General features: G+C 32.8%; 1 protein-coding gene across 1 annotated transcript in view; it reads right to left on the bottom strand.

The window, feature by feature from the left end:
* LOC118188978 (polycystin-1-like protein 1) overlaps window positions 1-12,084 on the bottom strand; it is a 601,848-nt gene that overhangs the window by 344,709 nt on the left and 245,055 nt on the right. The window lies entirely within an intron of this gene.

The raw sequence follows: 12,084 nt of genomic DNA on the forward strand, positions 1-12,084 counted from the left end.
CCGACGGATGCTCGGTGTATTTCAAAACGTTTCAGAAATCCATACGGCGCTTTCGTTATGAAACTTCGGGGAATTTCATTATCAGGAAATTTAAATCCACATAAATACACACACACACACATATATATATATATATATAAGATTAAGCTAAAACATAATATTTTAATAGATTATCCAAACTGAGAAAAAAATTGTCGGCCCAATAGATTGCGTCTGTAAACTGAAGGATAAAAAAAATAAATAAGGGGGCGATGTAAACATAACTTTTGTTCTTAAAGCGAGAAAAATGTAAGAATTGGAGTAACCAATTAAATCAAAGACAGATAAAAAATAAAAAAGAATAACTAGAAATTATTATTCGCACTTTATTTAATGTTTCAAACATAACTTTTCAAGGGGTTAGTATTTAAAACATTGAACTGGGATGATTAGTGAGCGCCTAACAACATGTTTCGTTCTTCTAGACATTATATGACTCAAAAAGTAGTAAATTAATTTTTCTTGTTCGCAAAATTATTTTTCTAATAGTCCTATAATGTCAAAGAACTGCCCCTATATGCCGCTCTTCACTCTATGAGATACAAGAAAAGAAAATAATGAATTTAAAAATAACCTAAATTAAAGTGTAAAAATACTGAAATACAAAACCAAAATTAAATGAAAGAAAAAACTAGAAAAACTTTACCACAAATGCATTCGAAAACTTTATTTATTAAATTACGAAAACTTCCGAACTCATCTACCATTCAATTAAAAAACAGCTGACTCGTCAACGTGATTTAACTCTTAAATTTTTAACTCTTAAACTTTGTTATGAGCGAAAATGAAATTTAAAATGAAATCTTAATCATATACGAGCTCGTAATTTAAATTTAAGTGATAAGATCTAGAGAATTATAGAAATGCAAAAATAAAAACTTACATACATATATGTGTGAATACTGTTTGGAGTCTCAGTGGTTTTGCCAGACGAAACTGTTTGCATGATCTTAGTTAATCAACTTAATTGAAAGTTTCAGGCACTTTTCCCTTGATAAGTTCTGTTTGAAGCTTTGAACAGGGAAGATTAACATTAATATTTTTTGTGCATGTTTTTCAATTTTTATATATTAGTTAGGATTTCTTATTTTTTTAAAATTTGATTTGTCACCATTTTACACGGAGTTTCAGAAATGTGATAGGATATACAAATGTTTTTGCGACTTTTTCTAGGCTTCAAAACTTCTTTATTATTTACATTCAAATTTTAAAAAACAGCAACCAAATGCACTATTTTGACCTACTAGGTTATTCGGTTTTAAATATTTTTTCTACTTTTTATATATATGTATGAATACATAATTTAAATATATTAAAATATATCTCAGTAAAGAAAAGAATTTATAAAAACTTTAGGCAAACAATGATATTTAAAATATCCATTTGAACCTTCTTGATGTTAACAATCATTCTGTTAATGTAATTGTAAATTTATCCAAAACTTTCGTGATCTGCCATTTAACGGTAGCTCATATTGCTACCACTTTAATAAATTGATTCCAAAAGCTTTAATCTCACCATAAGAAACTAAAACGAAACAGATCTGAAGGTAGAATTGAAAATTTAGATTTTTCTTTTAGGCATAAAACAGTGAATTTCATTCAGTCAAAGGAACTGGTGATTGCCACAGAAACATCGATCAGTATAAAGGGGGTGGCCATCTGAGCCCCCGAGGCGTCACATTCTTTTACGTTGTGGTAGCTACATTATCTATTTCCTTTAGATGCAAGTCTTTCTTTGCTCTCAGAAGTCACTGTTTCTTGGTACTTCATGTAATCCAATCAACAGTATTTGGCTTACAGCTCGTCTCTCGAGGGAAAGACGAGATCTGGTTCAACAACGGCTATCATTAGCTCGTTTTCTATCGTTTGTAAGAAAGAAGGTAGCAGTTTTATGGAAAGAAATGTTTACTTTAGAATCAAAGAAACAATTATAAAGGCTATAAATTAATACATACAATAGCTAATATACTTCAACACAATATGAGATTTTTATGAATTCTTCCTTATGTGATAATAGTAAAAGATATGTGAACTTAACAGCAATTAATAAATGAAAAGACCTTGGAAACTAATTTGATTTCAATGAAAAAGACTAATTTAGCTGAAATACTTTCAGGGCTTCATCATATTTATGTGGATGATCGAAAATCAGTAAAAGCGAAACAAGAAAGATTTTTTCTTTAGCTATTGAGAAAAGGAATTAATATTGAAATAAATTGAGACTATTTCTAAGAATTATGTTTCATTATTAATGAATGACTCTTTCATTTAACGTCTGTTATGAAACTATACGTTTCAAAATAAAATTTAAATATGGTGAGTACTCAGTATTATGTGTAAATATTTAAATTTACGATATATATTTTTCCTTTTAACACTGTAAACCTTGAGCACACGGAGTCTATAGATTGCTGCGTCCTTGGTGGTCACCGAGACGGGTGGTTTGATCAGCGACCGGTGTCCCAGTTCAGACTTGGGGGTTGAAAGAAAGAGTTCTTATAAAATGTCTGTGTTGCGGCACTGAGGTCCTGTGTTGTGGCAAACCAATTCGTTAAATCTTTCTTTTAAGGATTTTCTGTGGACTTCACTCGACTCTGCCGCCTAATATGGAGGTCGTTCAGGGGGTGTCATCTTAATTGCATTTAATTGAAGGAAAGGTTTAATATTTGATTGATCCCACTTGTCATTAGACTAATCAAGCAATCACTGCACGACTGTTACTAGAATGAGTTATTAATTGCACTTTTTGATTGCAAGCAATGGAACTCGTTTTAAACAATTCCTTATGACTCTGGGCTCATGGTATTACCTGTTTCTAATGAGTTATTTAATTATACAAAAACATATGAGGGCTAAATACTTTAAACTCTTTTCCAATAATGATGGAGAATTTTCCACGGGAATGCATTCAAATTCAGCATAAATTCAGGATATTCATAAATAGATACTCTAAGTATAAAAGATATAACTGTTTAAAAGGTTTAAATGTGTATTCTTTTGTAAAAAAAACGGTTTGTGATACACGGTTTTGCACCACTTCCGGAAGCAAATTGAAACATTTAATTATAAACATCACTTAATTAGGAGTAAGAATGAAAGTGGTAAGTAATTTGCCTACGAATAGTTACAAAAATTGATATTCACCTCTAGGGAAATGAAACAAAGTGGTGGAAACCAGGTTAAATTCCTTCAGTTCTAGATTTAGCATTTGTAGGCTCTTTCTTAAGTTCCGTGGCAACACATCCAGAAGGGGGGCTACAAAAATTCCCTAAGAGAGAGAAAATTGCGACTTGCAGTCTCGTGCAAGGGCTCGCTTTGCATAAAATACCAGCTGACAACATTATCATATAAATATCCCACATCGTCATTCGAAAGTAGAGGGAGAGAGTGTGCGGAGAAGGTCGGGGAGGGGGGGAGAGAAAGCAAGGCGTGGAATAAGAGATAAGGGAAAATCAAATATAATGTGCAAGTCCCGAAAATAAAAGAAAAAGAGGCTTTATCTACAGTGACGCTCAACTTTAAGGCGATTATTTACAACTACGGCGTTTAGATTTCTCCCTTTTCTTTAGGGGAAGTTTTAAGAAACGCGGGGAAAGTGATTTTTGTTGGGGAGAGTGAGAAGAAGAGAGTTTCGCGTTAAGTAAGAACTGTTGTGCTGGAGTTTGGGGAGGATGAGACGCTAGAAACGGAGATGAATATTTGATGGTAGCTTAACGCGTTCAGCTACTGAAGATTTCTTGAAAAGTGCCCCGGTAATTCTAAATGTTGCTCAGAAGCGAGTAAGAGTATTAAAAAAGAGAAAAAGTTCTCAGGACTATTTCAGACTGTTTTTTGCTTTGGAGAATTTGGGAGGGAAATGAGTAATGAAGAGTTGAGTAATAGTTAATATGTTGGACATGGCACAAAATGAAATGATTTGGAATATTCTAGAAGGTATTTTAACGAAATATTCTAGAACGTATTTTATTTTAGAACGTAACAACTGCTGACGCTATCTCAGACAACTTAGAATACAAAAGGAAGCCCTATCATTTTAAAATTGAACATTATTTATACAAACAATACGCCAATTTTATATTGCACTATGTCACTGTCAATTCTACACATACAAATAGTGTGAAAATCTCGATGTTTCAGTGTCACCTTTAACAATCAGGACTTTAATGTTACGCGAGCAAATAAAAATATATCTTCACATTTATTTCCTCCGTGGTAAAGATATAGGTATAAGTGAGCCAAGAGACCAGAAATTCACCACTGGTGTTATAGAAGTAGTCTCTCCGCCCTACCTGTGAAGCTTCGCGGCAATTTTGAGGAAGAACAACCTGCAGGGCAGTCCAAAGGTCCCCAATCCGTCTTCCTCTACCATCAAACCGCACGAAAGAAAGAACTTTTAGCTCGCCGTATATTTTGAATGCCCCCATGCCGCATGGACACTTTATACTTACAAACATCCATGACTTCTTCGGGATGGAAATCCGAGAGAATAGAATTTCGTTTACTCTAGTTAAAGGGGGCAAATACATTTCAAATTAAAAATTACACGGCACAAAATTCATTAATTTATATGGCCCATTGCCTTGTTGAGACTCAATAATAGCTTCAACACTGCATGAAAACAAAGAAAACAGACTATCGCATTTATTTTCACGGTACAGCATAATCATACTCTTGTGAACTGTAAGTTGCGGATATTTTTCAGGTAACACATTTTTCCCGATAAGTTACAGGTAATATTTTCAGAAATTAATAGTCTTAATAATTACATTTAAAATTGTTAGGTATGAATTTGCTTTAAAAAGCATCTATACATTATTTAGCAGCAACTTCTTTCTAGATGAAGATTCCTTCTTTCTTAGATCTTTTTCTTCCTAGGGGCCCACCAGCGGCCGAGCGGTAAAGTCGCTGAACACTGGTAATTCGGTCCAAGGTTCGAATCCCGCAAACGGGCTGACTGCATGGACAGTTTTCGTGGTTTTGCCCATGTGTAACGTGTATACGAGCAAGTTTCCCTTAGAAAGCCCTCCACGAAGGCATCCCTCTCCTTAGGCAGATAGCCCTAGTGTGCTTTGCCATAATTAAATACACCAACACCTTTTTCTTCCTAGATAAGATTTCTTCTTTGTTAGATCATTAAATTCTAGATCATCTTACGTTTACCTGATAATAAATATCAAAGTTTAAAAAAACAACTTTGATAATAAATATATTTAATGTTAAACCCTCAGTTCGTTTACACTTAAAGGGGATGTTGTTGGAATGACGGATTTATAACTGAGGAGTAAACATTTAAATGTTGTGCCCATTGAAGTAGACACCTGGTCCGAAAATTTTTATATATTCACTGCCAAGAGGATCACCGGTGATAAATAGTGAGATAAAGGCTTAAGCATTAAATTTACCAACGACCAATACACGACAGACAAACGTTATCAAGTGTCATTTATGTTCACATGCGGCTCTTTCCAACAACAAAGGCTATGTTTAAGATTTTAGACTTTGTCACCAGCGATAAGTATGTGAAATAATATTTATTCGTACAGAATATGAATCACTCTACGTCCCACTTACATTTATAAGCAACAGGCACGATTGGATAAACATGTTTTTATACATTTATGGTCACTAGTGAACATAACGACATAAATAAGTGCTATTTAATGGTTATTAATGGCATCCATTGAGAGATTAATGGCCCTTTGAGGGTTCCCATGCAATTATTTTATCTTAAGTGAAATGAATGTCTCAGCTAAACTACGCATTTAATTTTTCATTCAAAAAAAAAAAAAAAAATAAAAATAAAAATAAATAAATAAAATAAAATAAAATAAAATAAAATAAAATAAAAAATAAATAAAAACGTAATGCAGCTTTTATAAGCGTGAAGTCACCTAAAATAAGCCCCGCAATGAACATTGTGTTAAGTCGCCCGGACGGTATAGTGGTTAGAGAGCCTACTGCGGTACCGAATGGCCTGGGTTCGAATCCCGAAGAAGGCAAGAAGGCGTGGATGTTTGTAAATGTATAGTGTCCGTGCGACATGGAAGCACTCTAATTATGCGGAGAGCCGATAGTCCTCTTAAGAGATTGGTTATAAGAAAAGAGGGGTCAGAGACGCTTGGACTCGTCCCCCCCAGAGTGCTGTGCACCAAAATTGAGGGCTGAACTGAACGAAGTCGTACTGCCACTATGACTTTCGTGTTTTTTTTTCTGATGTCATACAAGAAAGATAAGTCACAACACAATTAAAACAACACATTGTGTTAATAGAGCTAGTTTTAACAAACAGACAGTAATAATTTCCCCATTTTTATTACGCTATTCTTCCATCATTTTGTTAACAAACGTAAACACGATCTACTTAAAAAAGTAAAGTTATATAATTTAAATAACGAATTTATAACAGTAAAGAAGATGTGCACCTTTGGAAACTCATCAACGTCAGTAAGCCTACTAGTATGAGAAAAAACGGATTTCTTTCCTCATCACTAGTTTCTAATTGCATTAATTAATTACTCCCGAATTCAAACACGATGCCACTCTGGCTTTTCTGAAAACCTGCTGAGAGGAAGAAAACTCCCAGATGTCTAACGACACATTCATTATTTGTCATTATTAATTAAACAAGAATCATCGACGAACCCTCCACAAAATCCAACGGCTAAGATGTCCCCCTTTACATGATTTCTTTCGATTTCTGCGTGTGTACAAGGCATGATCAGATTAATCCTGCTGCGTCTTGCAGAAAATTTATTATATAGCTGCCACAGCTTCTCTGCTCCTAGCTAAGGAGCAGAAAAACTCCTGTCTAATACACCGTTAATTATTTAGTATAAATTATTCATTGGATCTCAAAAATATCGCTCCCCAAGCATAATCGAGGGTTATTTGTCAGTCATCTTTCCTTTCTTAATTGGAAAAGTAACCGAAACGACATTCGACGGCGGGTAGGAGAAGGGCGAGGGAAGAATTTTTTTTTTGCATAATCGCCTGTAATTAACTTCTTTTTCATTATAATCGTTGCTTTTGCGGTTTCTTTTTATGGGAAATTTCGGTTTTGGTAGTGGTAATTATGACCTCCTTCCACCCGCGACCACCGTTACGGTTGTGATTGATGATGAAACAAGATATGTAGGTAAGGACTGGCGCACCTGTGCGCATGTCTCAAATTTGTATCACCAGAGTGATTTTTATTATTTTCTCCTTCACGAAGGAATTTGTTAAGATAGGTTTCTAATCGTAAAGCTTTCATTAGATTGTTTCTTTAATAGCTGTTATTGAATTACATCTGCAGTGTGAAGCTTCAATCTAAGATGATTTAATTTAAAATTAGGAAAATGATATATTTAATATTATCTAATTTAATTACGGAAGATGGAAGATTTATATTACTTATTTATATATAATATAAGGTAATTGACAAAATCATAATTTGAACTGTGACAAAGCATTACTTAAGCGTCTGGTGAAAATAATATTTATATAATATTTGGATTACAAATTATATAGCTTCATAGAAGGTTCTTTAAATGTATCATCTTTATCCTATATCCACAATCTTGTATGTAGCAAAATACATACAAGATTGTGATTTCAAGAAAATTATTTCAGTACAATCTTCGAGGTTCATGTTTTAGGATTAGGAAATAAAAATTGGTAAAGAAGTTTTCCTTAAGTCCGCGGTAGAATTAAATTCTGAAGTATGATTATGCTAGCGATTAAAATTGACTTTATTACGTGTTGTTAACAAGAAAAATAATAACAGAGAAGAAAACAATATACGACTCAATGCAAAAAATATGTTGATCATTCAAAATTAGGCAATGTAGTATTTGGCGTTGATTTTTAAAACTCGATTTCAAAAGCAATCAAACATAAGCACCTCTTCTTTAGGAGCGGGGAAGGAGAATGCCTTTCTTTCCTATCACCGACATTTTTGAGAAACTTTTCAGTAGAATTTTTTGTTCCTGAAGACAACTCCTGTAGCTGATTCTCATATACCTTTAATTATTTATTGACACAAAATTGGACATTTTCTGAAATGACATGACAATTGTTTTCCATATTTCGATTCTACGACTCAAATTAGGCCAAACTGTCAAGTTTCGTAAAAAACTCGCACGAGTATTTAAACAATTAGCTCTCAAAATTTTAGCTCCTGGATGTTAATTCGATTTGGTATGCATTTATTAATATCTCTTTTTTTATGAAACTTATTTGATTCCTTCTTACACAGCTCGAAATTTAAGTTCATTCTAAATAAAATTCACCCATTTTTTATGATTTATTTTTTAAATAAATTTTATAAATTTTTGGAAAAAAATTTGAACTATAACCTATAACATTTTTACAATCATCTTAAAGCAGATGTATTTATAAGCATACCTGCAAAAATTTTGAGCTGTTTATTCAAAATTTTCAAAGATATACGTGAATTCATATATTGGCGCGTTCTGAACTTTGTTATATTTGTTGAAAGCGATAATAACGAAAATGTGGTTTACGCACTTTGTTAAAATTATTTGAAAGTACGAACGATGTAACTTTTTTTCCGCTCATCTATAATGTAAAAAGAGACGAACCATGTGCCTTTTTCCCGCTCCTGCACAATGGAAGGGAAAAGAAAATAGACTGCCGTATATTAAGCAGTTCGCCAAGTGGCTCAAACTGAAAAATATGCGCCAAGTTAAATATTTGAATTTCTTGGTAAATTTCGCACCAAATTTTACAAAATTTAATATCCAGGCATAATTTGAGTCGTAGAATCGAAATATGGAAAAAATTGGTATGTTATTTCAAAAAATGTATTATTTTGTGCCAAAAACCTACATTAAAACAAAGCTATATATATAAATCTAATATATATCCTTAGTCGCGCTTTCGAGACATGGAAAACGCAATTTGAATTTCGTTAATCGGCCCAGTAGAACGGGAGATATAAAACTGTCTCCTCCCCCCTTTTTTTTTAGTCCAAAGGGGCTTTGTCCCTGAAGGACAATTGTTTCCGTGTTCGGATTTTGCGTTGGTTCACGAGAAATGTCCGTTACACTTTTCAAACTATTGCCACCAAATGTTAGAGTCCTGCATTATATTTGAAGAAATTAAATAATTAAAAATCTGCATAAATGTATGTATGTTTCTCGCATTGTGATAAAACAGCGGTATCAACAGCCATCCAATTTTGAATGACGTAATCCTCCTACGAATATGGGCATGTGGAAGATCAAACTTGAATTTTGGAATTTGTTTTATTACCTATTTCATATTTTGTAAAACTTTAAAGAATTTTCGATTAACAATGCTCATTCTAAAACTATTTTGCGATATTGCTGTTGAACTAAATTTTATGGTTTAAGTGCGAAGAACGTGATATTTAATAAATAAATGTAACATAGAAAATGTTAAAAAAACGCCTCTTTGGACGTAATTTAAAATCTGAAACCTTTCAGATTTTTTTTTTGCTTTTTTTGCGCATTGTACATATTATTGATGTACATTTTTCAAATTTAATTTAATCTCTGATCGCCTCCCCGTTCCAACGGCTCGGATGTAGCAGATAGTAGATAGTTCCATCAGTTAAGTAATAAAGTCGTAAGCTGAAAAGTCGTAATGGTGGTAGAGTTGCTTAAGTGATGGTCTCATTTGTCTCGTATCTGATTACATAGAAATCAATATTTAAAATCTACACCAAAATAAGTTTCTCCCCTTTCATTTTAAGTTTTACCCTATCGTATTTCTCTTCCTATATGGTAAACATCTTCTTGAAATTATGTTCGAAGTTTATATACAAGATGATGCCAAAGATAATGATTTAGTCAAAATACTTTAGTCAGTTTACAACAAATGGTAACCCACTAGGTTTTCTAATATACGAAATACTTTTTTTTTGCTAAATTTTACTAAATAATTTTTTATTGCTATTATATTACCCAGACGACATTGTAACTTTGAATCCTGAATACGTATAACTCTGCTTTTTTAAACAATCACTGTCAGAACCCAGTACAGTATTAAAGTTTTATGAAACATATCATTATTAACCTGAAAGAAAAGCATCGGATCTTGAGACAGTTACGAAATACAGTGCATCACTGCCTGGTACTTCTCTTTCCCTCGTCTCGCATCTTGTTTTAGTAATAACCCGATATGCGCTCCAGTTCTCCAGACTGGCTTTGTGGCTACCTGAAGTCGCGGATGGATATATCCTGGCTAAAGACATCCAAGGCGACGTGCTACAGCATGCATTAATAATTCCTAAAGGAAGTATTATTTTCCTTGTGCACTATGTTATGAAGGATTTTGTTATGAAGCATTTTGCAGTTTTCTTACAAGTGAAACGCCGTGTGGTGAATGCAGTTCTAATTTAAAAAATTAGTACATCGTAGTAAAATTACTACGATGTTTTGAGCTAATTGCGCTCCTAGGCATCAAAACGTTTGGAGATACTGTTTCCAGTTAATTGACTTCTGAATCAGCCTATACATTATAAAATATTAGTATTATTTGATTTCAGCGTATTAGTTCTTTATTACAGAAATGTCAACTTTAAGTGGCATGCAGAACTGCTTTATGTTATTATAATAAACACTATAGAAGTGTACCTTTACATAAAAAATATTTAAGAAAAGTAATTTAAAATTCTAAAATGTTTCAGATATTAAATTATGTCTAAAGAGGGTTTTTTTTTAACATTTTGTGTGTTACCTTTATTTATAAAATATCATGTTCTTCGTACTTAAACCATCAAATTCAGTTCAAGAGCAATATCACAAAGTAATTTTAAACTGAGCATATCATTAGAATTTCCGATACACAGTCTCCCGCGCTGGAGATAAAAATGTTTTTCTGTACAATGTTGTTATTGCTCGCTTTGAAATCCTCGAGTTTGTTAATGAAAATTCGCTAAAAGTTTATAAAATATGAAACAGATAATAAAAAAAATTTCCAAATTTAGGCTTCCAGATGCCCAGATTCGAATGGAGGACTACGATATTCAAAATTTGATGTCTCTAGGTACTGCTGTTTTTTCACAATGCGAGAAACATACATACATTCATGCAGATTCTTCATTATTTAATTTCTTTAAATATAATGGTGGGATGTGATATTTGGTGGCAATTATTTGAAAAGTGAAACGTCTCTTTATAATTGACAGCGCAAAAAGCCAAAGCGAAATTAACAGCCATTCTGGGCAAAATACCCCTTTCGGCTTAAAAACAAACAGTTCTGAATTTGAAAAAGAAAAAATATAAGTATTTCAATCACATGTTAATAATAGGATTTATGATTATATCGATTAAAACATGAGATTTACATTTGTTTCCGAAAGCATTAAGAAATGAAATTTTGTTATGACAAAAGTACTGAGAACGTGAGATAATATTATCTATCAAACTAAGAAAAGCATTCATTATTTCTTGCAGAATGTAGTTGATCTAGCAAAACAAGATCCAAAGTAAAACCTCAGTGTTCTGAAATATTATGAAACGAATTTACTTATTATATTGAGTTACGGTTTTTCGACTTTATGATGGTCGGACTTAACAGTTTACTAATTGCATGACAGTCAAAAAAGCATTATGGATTTTGGAAAAATTCCCCAAAATGAATTACAAATCTAAACTTTGACCTTGATTAGGAACATGCTGCCATCAATAAGCTGTATGATATGATGTATACCGCACATAACGTTAAGCATATTGCAAATAGATGCATAATCTTTCGCCTGTTATCAAAAGATGTAATACAAAACGACGAAACTGACTCTGCAGTCTAACGTAACATCTTATTGAAGAACACTGTGCCTTTTAAACTTTCGACGAATGTTGATATAGTATCGGCTCCTATCAACTATTCACAGGTCTTATCAAAAGAGAGAGGAATTGATGAGCTTAGAAATATTATGCATCCTGGCATTCTAAAGGAACATTTCCAAACATGCTTTAGAATCAGTGGATTTTCAGCTGTGTAGATTGAAATTGAGCACCTATATAATTATACTATTTTTTAAAATTTATTTACGGCGTTCATAAATATATATCAA

The sequence above is a fragment of the Stegodyphus dumicola genome, chromosome 7 (genome assembly GCF_044657685.1).
Source record: "Stegodyphus dumicola isolate Sdum_Otavi_A_Nest chromosome 7, ASM4465768v1".
Classification (NCBI taxonomy): domain Eukaryota; kingdom Metazoa; phylum Arthropoda; class Arachnida; order Araneae; family Eresidae; genus Stegodyphus; species Stegodyphus dumicola.